Here is a 22,248-nt window from a genome sequence, read left to right as displayed (position 1 = left end):
AAGACCAGTTGCTGCAGTAACGTCAGAGCAACATCTCAGGACCAACTGTGACCGACAGCGTTCCTGTAACACTGGAACATGCTCTGTGTTACGCTACCTTCAGAGGATGTCACTGCTTCACAGACTACTACAAGCTGCAATTGCTCACAAAGTTCAATTAAAAGTCCTCCTGTCTGATTGGACGACGTAGAAAATTCTGCCTGGAGTTTGATTGGTTAGGTGCAGCTGTAAAAAACTGGTCTGCATGACTCTGCTCACAGGCAGATTTGTCCACTGGGCTGCTGGTTTTACTGGCCCATCACAGTTTATTCAACCAAAACAAAAGCATAAAAAAACAGCTGTGGTTGTGAGTCAGATATTATACATATATTTGATGTAAGTGGCTGTTTGATTTAAAAAAGTTGTAGCTCTTGTTTTCTAGCAGCCTTTTAAGCTCTTCAGGGTAAAATAAAAACATATTGTTTGACTAATTTAAACAGTTTTCCCTTTTATAATCGATGTTATTATGGTATTACATTTAAGATATTACCCAGCCCACTAGAGGTGGTCTGGGTAATATTTTAAATACCATAATATTACCCAGACCACCTCTAGTGGGCTGGCTGGCTTTTCTTTTGTAGAATCTTTTGTTCTCTTAAACATTTAAAAAATGTGGTGTTTCACCCTGCCTTGAACCGCAAACCAGCTTTTTAAAAAGCAATTATATCATGTTTCAGTGGAGAGTTTTGGTTAAACATGCATTTTTTCTTTCATTCTGACCAGATTCACATGCAAAGGAGCACCACGAATCAGTTTGGACATGTTTCACTGATTAAATGTATTCTGTAAATGAATGTTAAAGGACTTCACTCAGCTTTCAGCACCTCGTGACCTTTCCATTCCCATTAAACTTTTTTTTCTATAACTAAATGTTGATTTAATCGTCGCCCTTCAAAACCATTTATTGTCTCTGTTGAGAGTTAATTACGTTATTATTACCGCTAATGCCACAATTAGCATTCATAAAACTCATCAATGCAGCAGTAAAAGCTACTCACTAGACATACAAATATGCATGTATACAATTCAGAAATTTAAATTGAACTTGACCATTATATCCTACTCAGGATGAAGTTTTTTGTTTTTAAACGTTCTCCTTGTTCGTTCGTTCGTTTGGTTGTCCAGATTTACGTGAAAAACAAACATTTTAACTTTTTTTTTGATTATTACATTGGTAGCACAATTAACCAGAGCGCCAATCTCTTTGGCTGATTCTCAAAGTCTTTACCTATATTTTAATATCGGCATATTAATTGAAAAGAGCAAGCAAACACTTTTCTCTAAAGGTGATATACTGTCCAGTTATTACATGTTAATCCAAACCACTCACAATCAAGACTTTTTGTTAAACTAAAATATAAAAAATGAAATTTGAAATGCTAAGAAATGATTCTCCTCCTCCTCTCTATTCTCCCTTTATCACTTCACCTTTAAGACTGAATTTTTGTAACAAGAAAAATTGAAAACAGACCCAAAGGTAGACTGTCACAAGTCATAGCTCATTGTTTATTTCATAGAACATGTTGTTTTTGTCCTTTAGAGGCCATTGTGAAAAGGGACATATTTAAAATGGAACTACCCAGTTAAAAATGACAAAAACCTTGACCTCTGTTCCAAGCACTGACCATCCTATCATAACTCATACAGGTTTGCAAAAATCCAATTTGTTTTGCCTACAAACCTCCTTAAAACCCACAATACAATATTCTAAAGCAATGTGATTACAAGCATCTTTTTGAATATTTTCAACATGCTTTGAGAACTCCCACGGGTTTGAGCTGTTTATCTATGGCTTTTTCATAGTAAATGTACTACTTCCTGTTAGGATTAAATCAATCTTTAAACATTTGAATCCCATTAGGAACACAGATTATTGTTTATCATAATACAATCACATGTATCCATGTACCAAAAGTCCTCACATGCCCGATTAGATTTCTTATTGTAACAAATAGCAAACGCTTTATTGTTCTTATCATGCACTCGTGTACGAGCTCTGCTACAATGAGTGTTATCGGAGCTTCTTTCCGGCTCTCGGCTCTGCACAGCAGGCTTTGATTTTTCTTCTTTTGCTTCCACCGAGCTTATCGGCGACTGGCACAAAGTGAGCCATTTGCACACGCACACGCACACACACACACACACACACACACACACACACACACACACACACACACACACACACACACTATCTCCACTTCCTGGTCTCTATCGACCCGTGGCATCTGATTGGACTGAGAGGAGCACAAACAGCCCCTTCCTCTCATCCTGGCTTTGTCGTCTTTGTTTTTTTTCTTCTGAAAATGGCCGACAGGTTCATGTTTATATTATTCATATCTTTGTTATGTGTTTATTTTTTGTTGTTAATTTTTCAGATTTCCTGAACGTCAATATTTTGCTTATCCCTCCTGGACAGATGGGTTCATTAAAAATAAAAAGAGATACCACACAATAATATAGAAAAGGAAGGAGTCGGTGAATTGGAAGCGAAAGATTCGTAGCCCAGGGCTGATATCATTATGAAGACGTGTTTCTCGGTCAGACAGTAGAGACGGTGGCGGTAATGGCACTCGGCTTTCAGCGGCAGCACCAGCTGTGCCCGATCCAAATGGGCACCGACAGCGTTTCAGGCCAAGCAGGGTCGGATGAGGACACGAACATCGAGTGGGGAGGGGAGGGGGGAGGCGATAAGGAGGCGGAGCAAACGAGCAGAGAGATGGTGAGAGGAGGAAGTAAAGGCAAACAGGATTGTGAGGAAGGAGGGAGGGAGGGAGGAGAGAATAAGGGAAACAAAAGAACAGCAAGAAAGGCAAACAAAAGGCTGGACGGCACAGTTAGGACCGACGAATCAGCTTGCTGATATTTGAGGTCAATAGTGACTCATCATCCACCTCTGATATGATTGATTTGATGCAGATTGTTTCTGTTACATTGTATCCGGTTTGAGTTTACCAGATTTTGACACTTGACACTCCTAATTTTGGTGGAAAAGAAGCATGTTTTCCTGTCAAATGAAGTCTAAACTAAAGAAGCCGTGCAAGAACTTTCACTCAAGCAGCCTTAAAACTATGTCAGCATTGGAAGATTCTGCACCTCTTCTATTTGCATCCAATGCCAACGTTCTGTGCCAACTCAGGAAGTAGTCTGAACCATGTAATGATCCAAAAGCAAAGGTGTGGAGGTTTAAGACATCTTACCGAAGCCAAACTTCAACTATAGTATCTTTGCCATAAAAACCAATCAATCCCTACTTTTAACATACTGTAGATGCCAGATACAAAACAAAGCAAGAATTCTGAATATTTGGTAATGAATGTAATGTAATTGTCAATGAAAGTAGTCTGAGCTTTATACATTTCTGTCTGGTGATATGGTTGATACAAAAATCAACTTTGTTTCTGGAGAACATTACGTTTAAAATAAAAGTTATGTTCAAGCAACAAAGCAACTTAGTTAGGTGGAAAAACATCATGGTTCTGCTCAAAATAACTACTTACAGTTAGGTTTAGCCAACAAACCCCAACCATAAAAACACAATGCAGTGTTAAACACAGGTCTCGTAGTTGAAGTTCCTGTGTTTCTTTAGTGACTTTTTCACAACGTGTCATGATACTGGGCCGAAATGGCTATAGCGTTCAAGTCTTTGGTCATAAAACTCGTCAGCTTCTAAGGAACTGAATGACGTAGGTGTGGGTGGAAGAGAGGTGGAATTTCCCTCATAACCTTCTCTCACTGATATAAAACGTTTCTTTATTGGTTTTATCTTGGATGAATCTTTATCTACCAATAGGACCGCCTTGTTCAAGTTTCTACCTCCACATCCCATCATGTCTGCCGGCAGCTCCCGATTCAATCCTCTCAGCTTTGTCTCTTTTCCCAGCACAACAGAAAGATTCCCAAGACTTGAGCCAAACGAGATCACTGATAAAAGTTAAAACCCTTATGAGGAAAACACGGTCCGAGGGGAGCCTCCCCGTCCAGGCCAACAGATGCTGATTAGTGGCCTTTGCAGAGGGGTCTTTTCTCTCCTTGGAGTCGATTGCCAGAGAATAAATTAGTGACCATGCAATAAATTAGTGACCGTGCAGTACAAGAATTTTAAGGAGCCTGGCATACCTTTGAAGATTAGCAGAACAATTGATAAATTCACTCTGTGGTGATCCTCAGCAGGTGCTCCTCTGCTTTTATGACTGTGATCCTCCTTTAGTGTTTGGGTGATGCTTCGCTGACAACACATAGCTTTGGTTTGGGATTTTCAATCCATTCTACTTATATTGTGTAGATTTGATTGACTTCAAGAGCCTTTCACACATGCAGTCTATCCCTGAAATGTTTCGGAACATTTCCTGTATAGGGTCATGTATGAGTAGGAGCAGGGATCGATATTAAGATATTATCACCTCAAGACCTCGTCATCCAACTGTGTTGTCAACATAGACTGCATATAAGAAGTGGAGGTAGTCATTGTGACGTCGTCCATTGACGTCACGTTTGTGGACTGCCACCGTTTTCAAACCCTGAGTTAGGCGATTTAGCCATCATCATCTTCGGTTACGACCTTCGCCATCTAGGCTTTTTGTAACCAGTGAACGGAAGATACCATATTTGGAATACGGAGAAGCTGTATACAGCAGCTTCTCCTCTTGCGTTATGGTCTGTTTGACTCTAAATGGAGCATCATTTACTAAATGAACATCATGCTGTATTGAAGAAGACTTGAAACTAGAGATTGAGACCATAAACTCATGTTTACAATGTTTACTGAGGGAATAAATCAAGAGAGAAGTAGAGTCATTTTTCTCATCTATTTCTATACAACCCTACACCTTTTACAGAATGCAAGTTTTAAACAAACATCAGCACCAGCTCCTCGCCCCCCATGGTACGGTAAATATTAAGAGACATCTTTGAGTAAATGTACATACAGCCTTACCCCATCTTCTTCTTCTTTGGTTGAGTTTTATGTCGGTTGGCATCCATAAGGGTTGCATTGATAGATGTTCCTTAATGTAGTACGATGCCCGGTGGTTATCCCGGTGATATTCCGGGAACTTTGTGTGAAAGAGGCGAGATTGGTCTCTTTGCTTCCTGTATAGTTGGATTTTTTATTTATTTAATGTCAGCAAAAAATGACAAATGAATGAGATTAAAGTCTTTATTAGTTTTTGTATTCCCTTGCTCCTTTAGAAGTGGACACAACAGCTGACATTACCATTGATATTTGGGTGATATGTCCACGTTTGACTGATTAAACATATTACCAATGGGGAAAATAGTTATTTGCGGGAATGAGAAGATTGAACAACCAAACAAGATCCAGATGCAGACACACACAGTTATTTTCTAGATAACATAATTACAGACTTTGTGCCCATGCTTTGCACAGATCCTGATCAATGGGATCAGGGACTGTTCTCTTGGTCTACTTGGGGGTCCGTGACATAACAATGTTTGAGAATCTCAGATGTAAAACAACTGAGGTGGAGTTTAGCTCTACTCTCCAGTGTTAGAGGGACGGGTTGGTATTGGTCGGTTGCAGTGCCGCCATTTTATGTCAAATGGACTCCGGGGAAGATTAGGAGATACTTTTGTCAGACGGGCTGTGGCTGAATAGAGAGAGAGAAAGGGGAAATTTAGAGAGTTTGAGAAAAGAAAGAGGCCGAGCAAATGAAATTGGACGATGAAGAGCCATGGGGAGACCGGCTGAAAGAAAAAGGGGCTCAAGAGGGAGGGAGAGGTAAGCGATAGAGAGAAGGCCAAATGTGTCTGGGAAAAGTTTTGGAGCTGAGGTGCATTGTGGGAGAGCAGACAGTGTGTCTGGGGGGTCTGAGGTGTGGATTAATGCCAGCGATTGGAGGAGGGCTGCCGCAGTTGTGCGTGAGCAGAATATCAGATGGAGGGAGAAGAGAGAGAAGAGGGGAGAAAAGATGGAAAGGGTGCAGACGCTGAATTTTGGAAAAAGGGGGTGATATTCTGAGCCCCAAGACGCCAAAGACAAGCTGCTCACGCTGCATGAAAGAAAAGTGCCGGTAAACTTTAACAAAAATGTTAAACAGCCCACTTATAAAGCTCGCATTTGCATGGAGTCTAGTTTATAAGGAGCTGTGTGAATTAAAAGTTGGCGAAGGACTGATCCTGGAGTCTTAGAGTAGAGAGGACAACGCTCCGGCTCCACTAATCATCCGGTAATGTTTCAACTTGTTTAAAAAAACACAAAGTCAGACAGCATGGAGCTGATTCAGTCAGGCCAACCAGCAACGCTTTCAGTCCAAAATTGTACAACTCAGGCCTGAGTTCTCAATGTGAATTTTGAGGCAGAATCCAAAATCCATGATCTATGAAATGGCACCATACAACTTTCATTTTAGAAGCAATTTGAAGGGATTACAAGAACCGCCGCAAACACATATTTTGAACCCCCGACTCAGGCTGAAGGCTTGACACAGTAAGATTTCATTATAGCAAGATTATTGTGGATCTACTTTGAGGTTTTTTTTTCTCTATTCCCTGAAGGAAACTTTATGCAAGTTATCTGTGTGCAAAGGGGTCATGCTGGAGTCAGAGTATGTCAGTGAAGGATGGACTAGGCAAGACAAGGCAAGTTTATTTATACAGCTCATTTCAGCAACGAGGTCGTTTGTAGTGCAAAAGAAACACAATATAAGAGGACATTTGAATACATCTAAAATGTAAGTATGTAGAATAGAAAAAATAAAAAAGCTATTATATAATAAGACAGGTGTAAAATACAAGACGAAAAGTTAGAGTGCAGTTTAAGAAATGATTTAATAAAAGTCTTCAGCCTTGATTTAAAAGAAGTGAGAGTTGCAGCTGACCTGCAGTTTTCTGGGAGTTTGTTCAGATATATGGAGCATAAAGATGTTTAGTTTTTTACTCTGGGGACAACAAACAGAACTCTGGATGGTTCATGATGTAATAAACCATTCGGTGCTTTTTAAACCAACAGTAGTATTTTGAAACCAGTTCACTGACCGACAGGAAACCAGTGTAAAGACCTCAGAAGTGGAGTGATGGGATCCGGTTTCTTGGAGACTTGAGCAGAAGCGTTCTGAATGAGGTGCAGCTGTCTAATAGATTTATTAGGAAGACCTGTGAAGACATCGTTACAGCGGTCGAGTGAAGTTTTTCCAAGTCCTGCTGAGGCACAAGTCCTTAAATCCTAGATGTATTCTTAAGGTCATAGTAGGTTTGATTTTGTAATTGTCTTAAATTGCTTTCTATATTCAGGTCTGGGTCCATGATTTCACTGATGTCTGGTTTGGTCTGTGGTTTTTATTGCTGATTGAAGTTGAGCTCAGACTTTTTATTGCTCCTCCTTGGCTCCAAAACAACCACCTCAGGTTTGTCTTTGTCTAATTAAAGAAACTCCAGTTGATTTGCTCAATGCACTTACTAAATGCTTATATTGGAACATGGTCCCCTGGTGAAATGGTTGTATAAATGTGTGTGTCATCTGCATAAGATGGTAACTTATTTAGTTGTTTTTGCTAAATCTGAGCCATTGGAAGCAAGTAGATGTTGAAAAGAAGAGGCCCCAGAATGGAGCCTTGGGGAACTCTGGTGTGTATGTTTGTGTAATTAAATATATACACTTAGTAGTCCCTGTTTTTTAAAAAGTAGTCAAACCAGTTTAGTACTCTGCCAGAAAGTCCGACCCAATGTTCCAGTAGGTGTAGTTGTGGTCAAATTCAGCACTGAGATCCAATAATACTGAGACTGAAATTCTGCCACTGACTGTTTTAATGGATGTCATTTAAAAGCTTAACAACAGCAGTCTCAGTACGCTGGTGTGGTTTAAAAACCTGATTGGAAGAAATCAATATATTTGTTACGTGCCACGAAATTGTTCAGCTGTAGAAAAACAGCTTCATCAATGCTTTTACTTAAAAGCTGATGATTTGTTACGGATCTATAATTGTTCAGTAGCGACGTGTCTGTATCATTTTTCAAGATTTTTTTTGTTTGTTTTCAGGTCCTGTGGGAAGACACCCGATCGAAGAGACTTGTTTGCAATTCGGAGACGACTAGAGACTCGACAAAGGATCATAGGAACAAAAACGGGTGAGTGCCCAGAAAATCAGTTGTTTACCTGGTTTTGTAAATGTATATTTGTGCAACAGCTTGCAGTTTCCAGAAGGAAAAATGTACCCAGGTATAAAGACTACTAACCTGCTGTGGACACACAGATGTTTTAGTTAAGAAACTGAAAAAGGATTAAAAAAACCCAAATGATCTCAAATTGCATGTTTAACTCACCTTAAGTGACACGTTATTGCAGTGTTTATCCAAAAGTCCAATGTTTACCTCAGTATTGGTCAGGTTTTCCAACATTCACTAAGCTCTGGACCAACTTGTGTTGTCTGGGAGAAGATTAGTGTTTCATTTTTTACCCCTTAAAGCTTTTACTTCTGAATTTGAAGACAGCTGTTTTTTTGGGGGGTTTTTACATTAAGGAAAGTGGTTCTATTCTGTACTCGTTTTGTAGATGAGCATGCATGGATGCCTTTGCAAACTTTTTCACTGGCTGAAGCTTCACTTACTAGCTTATTTTTAGAGCTTTCAACCCTCTTTTTAGCTAACGGAACTTGCTCAGGTACCATTACGTGACCCATGTCCAGAATTTCAGTCGGTAACATACAGTCACAAACAGTCTGTTACCCATAGCTAGCTTGTTTCAGACGCTTTTGACCGTCTGCCACGCCCGTCTTCAGTACATGGAACCTGCTCAGGTTTTCACCAAAGGATAACATTTAACAAAATAAGTGACTTTTGAGTTTAGAGGATTCTTAATTGATATTTTAATGTTGATTGTCTGAGCATGTACAACAGCTTACTTTGAGTGAGAAAACTTTAAGTTTACCTAAAGTTTAAGTTGATGTTAGCATACCAAGCTAAGCTCTTTCGGTACTAGTTATCTTAGTTGGCACACATAATGTTGATCATGTTGTTGACTAAAGAAGTGGGGAAGTTTTAGTGGAAATGAAGGGTGTGGAGACAGTTTTTGTCCGGGGGTTGTGTCCCATCTCAGACTAGTAATCTAGTTAAGTTTGTTTTTGTGTTTTTGTTATTTGTATTATTTTTTTCGGGGTGTTCTCCTGAACGTTATGTCTCAGGAACATTGATATTTTTCTTGCATTCACAATTTTGTGGAAAGGATTCTGGTTTAACCCTCAAGGCAGCGATACTAGTTGTTGAACAACTTCTTGGTTTTTTAAAGAGTGTCTATAATGTATCTTTTGAAAAACCAATTAAAACAACAATATTCACTCATTCCAATGGAATAATCATATATGAGCTGCATAAACTGAGGCTAGTCCACAGAATTCTTTACTATCTTTGGCAAAATGATGGATGCCACAGAAGCAGAAGTGGTGTTATTGGCCCATCTCTCTGTTAGTTTGGTTCATGGCATAAGGTTAAAGTAGGTCATGTTCAGTTAAAGCTTGTTGGGTTAAATATAAAGTTGATGATGCGATCAGATATGGCTGTGGTTCTGTTTGGTTAGTATTTGGCTAGGAATGAAGGCGAGTCCTTGGCCTGTAACTGAAACAGGATCCATAATTACCCAGATGAGTGGATACATTTTATTTTTGGGTGATCTATTCCTCACAGTTGAATACCCAGAATTCCTGCGATGTGATGTCACGCCCCTGTTTACCAAAACCAGCCAGTCGGTGATGCCTCTTACCAAAGAATACCAAAGAGATGAGGGAGGAAGGAAGCTAAATTTAGCGAGTCCGTCTTTCTGTGGATGTTAGAGCTCATTCGACGAAACATCTCTTCTTTCCGTCCCGATGCGGTTTGTGAACACAGCGTAAAACTTGCAAACACCTCAGTGGAGTTTGTGCATCTGTGCTCCTGCAGCCTAAACTGAAGCTGCCTCTGAGTGCTGTATTGATTCACTTGGCACCCACTTATGTCCTATAATGGAACAGAGCTCATGTGCTGCCACTAGCATTCGGAGAACTACATGACCCTACCTATTAATTCTATAAAAAACACGTCAAACAGGTCCAGCATTTCAGGTTTTTTTTTTTTGTTGCAGAAAATGGCGGCCTACATCACGATTACTGGACGTTATCAAAAGATATCAGTGACAGAAGATGGTTTTATTCTGTGGTATTATGGGCTTTGAGAGGCAGGCATATGGAGAAATGAGTCTGTATCTGAGCCTCGGTAAACCAAGAGCCAAGTCCCGAAATGACTCCTTCTTTTTTTCTATTCGTAGCCGAGGCTAACTAAAGATCGGTATTTTTTTTATTTTTTTTTGGGTGCATGGAAGCTTTCCAAGAAATGTGTGTATTTCTGTATATGCACTTTTGTTAGTGCATGTTCACAAGTGTATGTGTGTGTGTGTGTGTGTGTGTGTGTGTGTGTGTGTGTGTGTGTGTGTGTACGTGCACGCCGGTCCAGTCTGCTTCTGGCTGTGTGGGACGCTTTGGGAGACGAGGATACAAGTGTGTGTGTGTGTGTGTGTGTGTGTGTGTGTGTGTGTGTGTGTGTGTGTGTGTGTGTGTGTGTGTGTGTGTGTGTGTGTGTTGGGGAGTACTGGGGCGTTTTGGGAAGAGGAGGACTGAGTGAGTAGTAGCTATACCTGGACTGTCTCTTGCGTTTTGGAAAGGAGAGGGGGGGAGACGAGGAAGAAGGGAGGAGAAAAGGGAGAGGAGAGGGAAGGAAAGGGGAGAGGTTGAGGGGTGACAGGAGGATGGCTTCATGGCTGCATTCTCCCTTCGCTGAATTTCCACACTCCCCCTTTTTTTTTTGTTTGCCTTATTCAGCTGAGCGAGTGAGCGAGTCAAACAGACGAGGAGAGTTTGCAGTTTCAAGACTGAAAAACAGAGAGAAGCCAATTTTTTTTTTTTTTTTTTTTTTTTTTTGTGTGTTGCTGTTTTTTTTTTTTTTTTTTTTTTTTTTTAAGGCTGGGATTTTGGCTTGGTCGTCCAAAACAGATGTTGCTTGTCATTTGCTCGTAGTGCAGGGAAGCAGCTCGAGGTTTTTTTTTTTTTTTTTTTTTTTTTTTTAACAGACTCGCTTTTCTAGAGTTATCGTTAGTAGCATGCGGGTGACGCGAAATGGTAAAAAAATCACCAAAAGAAACCCAGTGTATTTCTGTTATCGTTTACTTTTTTCCCCTCCTTCTTCTTCTCTTCTCCCCCCACAAGCCATTTCTCTCCCTCTCTTCTTCTTTTGTCTCACTCCTTTCCCTCCCTTTCCTCGTGCTCCCTTTCGGGCTGGTTCTCATACTGTAGTTGCATGTTTTTTTGGGTGTTTTTGGTGTTTTTTTTGATGGGCCACAGTGGACATGACTGCCTATACCTTTCTGCCAAGCACCCGTAGGCCCTGCAGAGTAGAGAGAAAAAGAAACACTTGGAAACTAAACATAAAGGCACAACCGGTAAGTCATCGTGCAACAAACGTGCTCCGAGCTCTCTCTTTCTTTTCTTTGTGACTCTTAATATCATCTGTGTGTTTGCAGCGTGTTTGATGTGTGTGCATTAGCTGTGTTTAAAGGTGGGCCTTAAACTCAACACTACCTGTTGGATAGCCGGTCGCTCTCTGTTTACATTGAGCGATATAACAAAGTGCTAACAACGTAGCCACTTCCTCACCTCTCACTTCTTCACCTCTGTTGAACCTCCACCCCTTTTTTCTGCACACACACACACACACACACACACACACACACACACACACACACACACACACACACACACACACACACACACACACACACACACCTCTGTTGCTGGGTAGATTTGGGCGAACAGGGCGGGTACAGCGCCGCTGGGTTTTGGCCGCTGGCGCTGCTCTGTGCCGAAAAACAATGCAGGTGGTGTGGCCCTGTAGCTGGAGTGAGTTTGTATGTGGAGTCTTCCTCACACACACACACACACACACACACACACACACACACACACACACACACACAGACGCGGTAGGTGAGGAGGTGGCAGCGTGGGCCGGCAGGGCGCCGTGGACCCCGCTGACCTCTTTGTTCGACCAATCTCAAGGTGTCTTTCAACTCGCTGGCAGAGACCCACTGACATACTTTAAGCAGCTTCAAAGTCAGACGTCTCATTTAAATTCAGGCGGGAGGAGGGGGGGGGGGAGGAGAGAGAGGTGAAATTGGAAACGCTCACCCTTCTTTTTCATCTCGGAGTTTGACAAGTTTTTACTTTGTTGCTGGTGCTGCAGAGAGAGAGAGAGAGAGAGAGAGAGAGAGAGAGACAGAGACAGCTCTATTCACTTTAGACTGGAATGTTCTGGAACACTCTTAAAACCTGGGCATGGATGTCTGTCAGCTCCAGTGAAACGCTTGTTATGTAAAACGAGAGAATTGTTTAAATATCATAACAAATGTTAAATAACTTTATTATTCTTTTAAAGATAACAAGATAACAGTCCTGTGAATTGTTTGTCAGTCTCACTCTCTAGAATACCCAAGTTTATAATGCATTATAAACATCTAACAATGTGTTATAATCTGTTTATTATATCAATATAAATATTATCTTTGTTAAAATAAATCATAATGCTTTCTAACAATAATAATAACACATTATAAAGCATTTATAATTTAACTTACAAGGTCTTCTTAATACTCAATACTCAAACTTCTTAATTTCTGCTCACTCTGACACAAAAATCCTGATGTATTTAAATTCCAATAGTTGTAAATCATTATAATGCATTAAAACCGCTGTTATGATGCATTAAAATGTGATTATAAGTTGTGCTCATTGTTTGCTTTAAATAAAGAGAAGAAATTTAATTAAATCAAATCAAGAACAACACACGAAAAGTTTATTTTTACTTCACAAAGCAAATTATGACCACTTAGAGTGATTTCTAATCACATTAAAAAGCATTATATCAGTGATTATAATTTATTATTGAAGATTATAAAGTATTACAATATTGGGAATTATAATACACTATGATTCTGAAAAACAAGTCAGTGAGTTAGCAGTAAATATGAAATATAATGAGACTCCTGAACCTTATAAGTCATTATAAAATAATTCATAATGTGTGTAGATTATTATACTATAATTATACAGCACTGTTAAAAGATTATAAGACATTATGAGAATGTTTATTTTTTGCATTATAGACATGGGCATCATATAAATTGATACTGGTTTGTTTTCTCAATTTCTCTATTTATTTAGCTGCACAATATCATTAGTTTGGTCACCATTTCTTGTGTTTATGGATTTTTACATTCATTAGAATCTGTGATTTATTAGTATTATTATATTACATATCTTTGGATCTAAATATCCACTTTTTATAATGACGCAAAACTCCTACACAGTGTTTGATGAGAGCTGCTCTTTATTCTAAACATTTTATATTTGGCTACTTTTGTCTTATTTAAGCTGAAACTCAACACTACGACTCTCTCGTAGTGAAAAACTGAGCGTTGGCACGACGACCACAACCTGTAAGATAATAATAAAGTACAATATGGAGCTCAATATGTGTTCAGTTAGAAAAAGACGCAGTGCATTCTGGGATCAGGAGAGTGATTTTTTTTTTTAGTACAGATGTTGATGTAGATGCCCAAAGAAATGTCACTGTAACAATGTGAATAACTTTTAATAATTGTGGCAATAATAAGATCAGTTTATTTTTATTATCATTCTTTTTTATTACAGTTAAATGGCAACATTCTAACTTTTTTTTACTTTATGGTGTTGTTTTTCCTTTGAAATAGATCAATTGTGAACTTTTAGATTGAAAAGGAGACTCTGTCATTTTTGTTATATATTAGGTTAATTAACTGCATCTAATATTTTGTTAACGTTTGTGTATTAAACGGATAGAATCTTACTTTCCTCGTGAAAAAGAGGTACTTATATATATATATATATATATGTGTGTATAAAAAGTAGCTTGAAGAGGCTGCTGTCCTCCGTCTCCTCACGCTGATGGAGGTATGAAGTCATCTGCTCACGGCCGTGAACCCGTAGATCCGAACTTGTGTGAACTGACACCACAAGCTTGTGTCTACAGGTCCGCGTCTGTGCGGCTCCACCGACCCGAGCAGCGTCAGCAGAACTCAGCGTGGGCCGCTCTCCAACTCCATTAACCGGTGCTCCGTCACAGAACACCACCAGCAGCAGCAGCAGCAGCAGCAGAACTGCTTTATTCTCAAGGAAAGTTAAGGCTTCTCTTTTAAAACCTGAATCCTCTACAGCATGTTTTATCGCCCTTATTTAAAACACAAGTTTTCTAACAAGATCTCTGACATTTTCCACACATTTCAATTAGTCTTTTCTGAAAGTAATTGGACTGTGAAGGGTTAAGAAAAAGGCCAGCAAGGAGTCAATTAAAAGGGGGAAATATAATTATAGCCACCGTTTCCTCGTGTGTGTTAGTTTGTAGAAAACTCTGGAGGAGACGGAGCTATTTCTATCGGCGTTCATTGAGCTGCAGCTCCAGTCTTTTCTGGTGTTAATGAAGCCGACGTCGGCCCAATTAGAGAACGCACAGAGACGCTTGTTTTCTCACAAAACGGCCATTTACAGTTTCAAATGAGCAACTGCAAGTCTTTTTCTTTTAAAGGAGAAAATCTGATCAATGTTTTAATAGGGGAAAGTCAGGGTCTGTTCTGGGGTCAGAGGAGGAAAAGAGTTTGGAGAATCTTTGGAGTTGAGGTCTTTACACAGCGGGGTCGTTGCGATTAAAATATGCAAAAGTTACAGCACTTTTTCAATAAAAGGTTAAATAGATGTCTAAGGTAAACTTCTGTAACATATTTAATTGAGTTTCTTTTTAGCTAAATGCTCTGTTAAACAGTTACACAGTGAATATGTCAAGGGCTTTTATTGTGAAAGGTGGGAATAGAAGGAGTAGTTTGCTCTACCTTCTGTCAAAGTTCAAAGATGTAATAAAGTTTTTTCGTCTTAGTTCGAACTACGGAGCCTCCGTGTTGTCGAAGACTTTACTGTAAGTTTAGAAAATGTCCGTTCCGCACGACGTGATTGGTCGATGCCTTTATTCACAGTTCAAACGCCCAGAATAAAATAAATAAATTGTGGCTTTTTCATGGTCAATATTCACGTTCTTTATGTGTGAAGGTATGCATGATAAAAAACAAACGGTTTGCAAAAAAAAAAAGCATTCACGCCAAAATAGATCACATGCAAAAAAAAACTAAAATACTCACCTGCGAGTATTACATGTCCAGGTCTTCTCTTGTGAAAGGTAAGAATGGTCTGTTCTGCCATTGTCAAGGTTGAAAAGAGTATGAAGTATCAGTATGAAGTTTGCAGTCTTGGTTGGGACTGCAGAGATTCTCTGTTGTTTTGATAAATCTAGAAGCGTGCTCAGTTAGCTCTGCACTGCGTGATTGGTTGTCCGAAAAATCTGCCTCATTCTGAGAAAATGACGCTTATATTTGCAGCGTAAACAGTTTGATAAAAAACATCGATGTTAAAACGAATTACCCCGATGTGTAAAGACCTTAAAGACCTTAACATGTTGATCTGCTTTATGTTTACAGACTGTATTTTAGATACAAAGTTGCAGCTCTTAAAATGATAAAAGCACTTTTTTTCCCTTTTCTTTTCTTGTTAAAATGTGTGGTTCGACCTCCTCACTGAACCGTGACGCCCTGGCGTCTTGAACCCGAGTCTGCTTGCTCCCAGGTTGAGGTAGTAGGTTGTATAGTTGAGAATTACATCACGGGAGATAACTGTACAACCTCCTAGCTTTCCCTGAGGTACGCGTGGCGCTCTGCACGGCTGGACCCGAACAACAACCAAATAAAATACCGAGGGAATCCAGACAGTTTGCTGATGAACAGGAGGGTTTCTACTTCTTTTGTTAGTCCATTATGTGTGTGTATATACTGATATTTACAAGTTTCTATTCATGTATAAAAATATATATATGTGACCTTATTTACATAACAAAAAATAACCTGAGAAGAGAAGCTTTTTGGTGTTTCTCTTGTTCGCCGTAATAATGCAGCTGACATTTATTATCGATTTGTTTATTGCCGTTTGTTTTATGAATGAATTGATTATTAGTTTGATGCATCAGATGTAAGAAACAGACATCACAGTTTTCCAAAGTGATGATGTTCAAGTAGCTTCTATTGTTTGACCATGTAGACAGTCGACTGATTGTCTCGTTTTTTCCTTATTTGTATTAGAAGAGGATCAGCTGATATCTATATTTGTATGTGTGTGTGTTTTGCGTGCAGCATTTACTCTGCTCTGGTTGATCTGAAGTGAGTGTAGTGTTGGTCTGTGTGTATCAGACAGGTGTGAAAGCTTTTAAACCCCGTTTATTTAGATTCTGAAGGTGACCGTTATCGTCCTCCATCAGTGATGAGCTCATTAATGCTGACGTCCCGTCCCGACCGTCTGTGCGATGACATCATAGTGGAAGTTGTTGGTTTGAGACTGGAGAAGGACCGTAAAGCCTCAGACGGCTGCATCCTCGGCTCCGCTTTTTATTATTTCTTTTTTACAGTCAGAGAAATCAGCCGTCACCACGAAACAATCGTTGTCACAATATTTCCAATCGGCGGACGCAGACGGCGTGTAAATGTATGAATCGTTGAATATTGTGACACTTCAGGGGAAGAAAAAAAAAGGAAATCTGCAGAAAATTAACAATTACAGCAGGATGGGTTTTTTTTTTCTTCAAATAATAGCGTGACAGAGTGTTGTCTGTTTTTAAACAAATATATTTTTATTTATTTGCATTGAAAATAACTTTTATTAGAACTGAAATCAATCAATGAAAGCTCCTTCTTTCCCTCATTAAAAAACAAGTATTTATACACTTTAAAAGAAAGTATTTTTCCTTGTGAAACTCCAAGTAATGAATCTGCGTCTGCTGCATTTACAGCCTCCAACACATGACTTCTTATTGTTTATAGTGAGAATATACTGAGGCCTTGCAGTGCCTCCTGTGTGTGTGTGTGTGTGTGTGTGTGTGTGTGTGTGTGTGTGTGTGTGTGTGTGTGTGTGTGTGTGTGTGTGTGTGTGTGTGTGTGTGTGTGTGTGTGTGTGTGTGTGTGTGTGTGTGGTGGTAATAGGTAATAGGTAGAGGAGCAAAAGACTGCCCCCTGTTGGTTCCCTCTGTGAAGTGTCCAGCTGTTAAAGGTTCAGGTTTAGAGACTTTGGCACACGAGGACGATATGAAATGATTTTTACGGCGTAAAGTGAGACGTGTGATGGTGTGTGTGTGGTTTTAAAACGACTGTGTGTGTGAGAGTGACATGATGCATTAATCTAAACAGCATTCTCTTTTATTTCCTTTTTTTTTATCTCTGTCAGATGCACTAATATTGTTTTATTTTGCCGTCTCTGTGTACCGAAAAGAAAATATAATGGATATTAAATAAAGTTTTAATATAACTAATACAAATAATAACTATAAAGTGCAGATCTCCGTCTCGCCTCTGAAACAATGAAGAGATGAATCCTAGTTGTTCCTCCTAACTCCATTACAGTCAAAATGTCTGCAGAGATATAAAAAAAAGGGGATTTATTCCTCTCGTATTGTTCTTAACTTTATTGGATCATAACATATCGGGTATGAAATGAATCTGCAGATCCTCTGGTTCAACATGAGACCAAACTTTTCTGTGGTTGTCAGTTTATGAGCCACAACAATGTGACCTGGAACTGCTTTTAGCGCGACAGTAATGGCATTAGTTACTTTAGCAGTTATTGATCGCTTGCAGCCCGTACCGGCCCTTTAAGAAGAGTTAGGAGTCAGCTGTCCATGACGCAACGAAGAGCATAAAGTCATCAACGTATCCTCAGACAACGGTTCCTGTGATATCGAGTTCATTTAACCTCCATACATGAATACAGTCTTTTCAAAATAAACTTTGGTCCTCACAGGAAACTACTTAGTTAGGTTTAGAAAATACCGTAGTTTGGGCTAAAATAACTACGAAAGTGGCGTTAAATAGGTACATAAGTTACGTGACAAATAAATCAATGTTGATTTCTCGTCTCCTGGAGGAAATATTTTTTTATTCGTTACACTTTCTGCTTCACGGTTACGTGAATTTCAAACAATTAGATTTTGTGGGATATCTATGAATTACACTACTTTTTCTTGTCTCGTGTAGCTACGAGCGCTGGATGAGAACAGCCTTAAATCATAAATTAGCAAAAAAAAAAATATTAAACTGATAGGTCCAGTAGTTTGCGAGATTAGCCGTGGACAGAACATAATAAATAAAAAATAAGGACAATTCTTGCAGTAATCCAGTCATAATCAATCCAACCACAGAGTGCAACATATCAACTTCTAACTGATCCCCTGTATTGTCATCGTCACCGTCGCCATAGCAACGACCCCCCATTAACCCTTTCGCATCCCGTCAATCACACGTGACGGCCGTCAATCACTCTTCTGGCCACAGCATCCACAGAGTGTGTCACCCTTTCACTGCATCACACACACACACACACACACACACACACACACACACACACACACACACACACACACACACACGCTGGGTGTTAGCCGTCTACCTCTGTGACTCTGCAGAACCTTGGCGCTGTGTGCTGATTTGCAGTCCTGCTTGCTGTCCTGCTGGTCTGCGTGGGCCGGCCCTGACAGTTCTGGGTCTCTGCTGATGAACTACTCGGCTGGCTGATCACCAGCCGCCATCGGATACTTAAAGACAGTGGAATGGGATCGGTAAATCAGCGGCAACGTGCTGTCGTTTACCAGGATGCATAGTTTATCGTTCCTCATGTGGACGGAGTTCTGCTCTATGAATCACGTTATTTACATTCCATAGTTATGAAAACCATCTTCTTGTGTATATTTTTGGTGTTTCTGCGTCACAATTGGAGTCTCGTTTGGGTTTTCCACTAAAATCATTGCAGTTTATGTGAGAAGTTGGCTTGTCTTCTTTATAAAAAACACAGAATGGAACATTTAGAGGGAATTTCCACTTGGACTCAACCATGTAAGAAGTGGACGTAGTCATGGTGACGTCACTTGTTGGTTTGTGGACTGATGTTATGAAGCCTCAAGTTCTGCGATTTTGCAGCATCATGTTGACGTAGAGACGCCGTATACGTCTCTGGTGTCGACCTGTCAATCAGTGTGTAGCCCCGCCCTAAAGCATCCCCTGCTTTATGGTCTGTTTGACTCTAAATGGAGCATCATTTACTAAATGAACATCATGCTGTATTGAAGAAGACTTGAAACTAGAGATTGAGACCATAAACTCATGTTTACAATGTTTACTGAGGGAATAAATCAAGAGAGAAGTAGAGTCATTTTCTCATAGACTTCTATACAACCAGAGGAGTCGCCCCCTGGTGGACAGTAGAGAGAATGCAGCTTTAAGATTCTTCCGCATCGGCTTCAGAACCGGAGGTTGCTGCCTGGACTAAAGGATGAACTGATGATGATGAACTAGATTTGGGGGTAAAGTTCCCTGTGATGGTTCGTTTGATATCTTACGAAAAGTTATTCCTCTTTTTTCGTCCAGTCCAGCAACACGTGTCAATTTCCATTTGTTACATGCATACAGTATTTTCAAAATAAACTTCAGCTTCAGTGGAAACTCAGTTAGGTTTATACAACTAAACTACTTAGTTAGTCTTAGTTAAAATCTTTAAAATCTTTACTGTTACTGAAGTACAAGTTGACAAAATGTTATGGCCCTTATTCATATTCAAATTTTGACATTTTCACACAAATGTCTAACAGGATAAAATGATGAATTGGTGACATTTTGGACCGAAGCTTATGGTGATAATTCCATTTCTTTTTAAATCCGTATTCCACAAACTGCCTCATTATTTACATTGACTCCTAAAACTCAAATCAGAAGCTGCAACCTCATGCTGACAAAAATGCTGAACGTTATTCCTCAAACCAGCACCGTATTTTGCTGCTTTTTAAGTTTTTGCACCCTCAGTTGGTATAAGATACAGAGACAGTTTAAAGCAGATTACTCTACGAGTGTGTAAAATAAAAAATAAAATAACAGGATTAACAACTATTGTTTGTAATTTGCAGCTGTTTTTTTTTACGTGAACTTTAAATTAGAAGAATAAAACACTTTGAATCTCAGTGGGAAATATAACAGGAAAAGAAGGTGAAATAGCATGCCTCAGTGTGTGTGTGTGTGTGTGTGTGTGTGTGTGTGTGTGTGTGTGTGTGTGTGTGTGTGTGTGTGTGTGTGTGTGTGTGTATTAGCGTTTGCAGGTGTGTGTGAGTCTTTTGTCTTGCTGCTGCAGGATCTCACCGCAAAAGCCGGCTAATATTAGTGAAGACCGGCTCTGTCTGGACTCAAAGCAGGTGGTAAATGAGGATAGCTGTGTGTGTGTGTGTGTGTGTGTGTGTGTGTGTGTGTGTGTGTGTGTGTGTGTGTGTGTGTGTGTGTGTGTGTGTGTGTGTGTGTGTGTGTGTGTGTGTGTGTGTGTGTTTGCGTCAACAGGGGATATTTAAAAAAAGAAGTGGCATCAGTGTTTTCTATGCAGTTTCAGCTCCAGATGCAGGTTGTCCTTTCTCTCCGTCCTCTGCAGCTGTATGGACAGAAAGACGGCACAAAGCGGCGTCTGCCAGCCGGCAGAGAGAGAGGATTGGAGATTAGCCGAGGCACAGACACCGTCGGTCGGTCGGTCGGTCAGTCAGGCAGGCAGGCAGGCAGTAGGGAGGGGGAGGGAGGGAGGAGCAGAAGAAAAGCGAGAGGGCAGTGTGGTCTCAGGGATTTCTCTTCTCTTTTTTCTCTCCCCTCCTTCCAGCCTCTCCGGGGCCCCGTCGTTGATTTGAGCCTCCAGCCCGTTGCCCGTCGTCGCTCTCCTGTCCCTCCCCCCATCATCTCTCCTCTTTCTCTCCTTCCTCCCTCCCTCCCTCCCTCTCTCTCTCTCTCTCTCTCTCCATACCAGTGGAGATTAAATGTAGCCTCTATTAGCCAAAAGCACATCATGTAGCAATGGTCCCTTCTCTCTCTCTCTTCCTGCTCTGGAGGGGGAGAGTGTGAATGTTAAAGAGATACAGAGTAAGAAAAAGGGAAAAGAGAGAGCGAGGACTGGATTTTTTTTTTTTTGTTGCATGCATGCAAGAAGAGAAGAGAGGATTTGTCTTGAGGGAGGAAAACGGACGACGGCAAGGTGGAAAAAGGCAACGAAAAAGGAGGACTACTTTCTCTCTACCTCCCTCCTTCCCTCCTCCTCTCCCCTCCTCACCTCTCTCTCTCGTCTGATACAAGAGGGAAAGTGGGCCTCTGGCTGTAAGCGATTACAGCTGTGAGGCAAATTAATGGATGATATTTCTCTCCCCCTTTTTCATGTAAAACAACCCAAAAAAAAAAAAAAAAAAAATGCTTTTCCGATTCAACAGGAGAAGAAGAAAAAAGAGCCGGGGGGAAGAGTAAAAAGAAAGATTGAGAGAAAGAGGTGGAGTACTAATATTGGAGGAGGAGGGGAGGAGGGGGAGGTAAGGTTTTTTCCTGTCTTCCCTCCTTTCCAGCTCTGCATGTGATTGAAAGAGAGAGAAAACAATGTGAGGGTAAAAAAGGGGGCGAGGAAGAGAGAAAAGCAGAGCGAGACAAGAGATCAGCGGGCGCATTCGTTTTGTCCTTTAACTTGGATTTGTGTGTGTGTGTGTGTGTGTGTGTGTGTGTGTGTGTGTGTGTGTGTGTGTGTGTGTGTGTGTGTGTGTGTGTGTGTGTGTGTGTAAAAGTGTGTGTGCATTTTCTTTTTCCTCGCCAACCTGCCCTGGATTTTCTGCAAGTTTGGGTTTAAAAAAAGAAAAGTAAGTAGAGGTGTGAGTGTGTCACTGGTTAGTGTCTGCAATGCAAAGTGTGTGTGTCAGTGTGTGTGTGTGTGTGTGTGTGTGTGTGTGTGTGTGTGTGTGTGTGTGTGTGTGTGTGCGTGCGCAACCCCCCCCCCCCACCCCCTCTCCCTCCCCTTCGGTGAGGCAGCACACTGGTATGCTTCACTGGCAGTGTGGCCCCGGCTGCAAGAAGCGCCGATTCCACGTTTTCGATGCTTCGCTCTTTTTTTTTGACATTTTTCTACCTGTTCTGTCTTTACCTTTAAGTATCACTTCCTCTCTGCGTTTCCTTTTCTGGGAAGACGAATGGTTTCGCAGTCTCTCTCTCTCTCTCTCTCTCTCTCTCTCTCTCTGTGTGTGTGTGAATGAGAGATAGAGCGAGAGAGAGCGTGCACATGCTTC

The 22,248-nt window shown here is 40.5% G+C and overlaps 1 long non-coding RNA gene across 1 annotated transcript in view; it reads left to right on the top strand.

Moving 5' to 3' along the window:
- Positions 1 to 8,113, top strand: part of LOC129095713 (uncharacterized) — a 39,231-nt gene extending 31,118 nt beyond the window's left edge. The window contains exon 3 of the long non-coding RNA XR_008531400.1: positions 8,033 to 8,113. This is a non-coding gene — a long non-coding RNA (uncharacterized LOC129095713). The remainder of the gene's footprint in view (positions 1 to 8,032) is intronic.
- The last annotated feature ends 14,135 nt before the right edge of the window (positions 8,114 to 22,248 follow it).

This window comes from Anoplopoma fimbria, chromosome 1 (genome assembly GCF_027596085.1).
Source record: "Anoplopoma fimbria isolate UVic2021 breed Golden Eagle Sablefish chromosome 1, Afim_UVic_2022, whole genome shotgun sequence".
Lineage (NCBI taxonomy): Eukaryota > Metazoa > Chordata > Actinopteri > Perciformes > Anoplopomatidae > Anoplopoma > Anoplopoma fimbria.
Note: the sequence above shows the minus strand (reverse complement) of the source record. Positions and strands in the feature narration are given on the sequence as shown.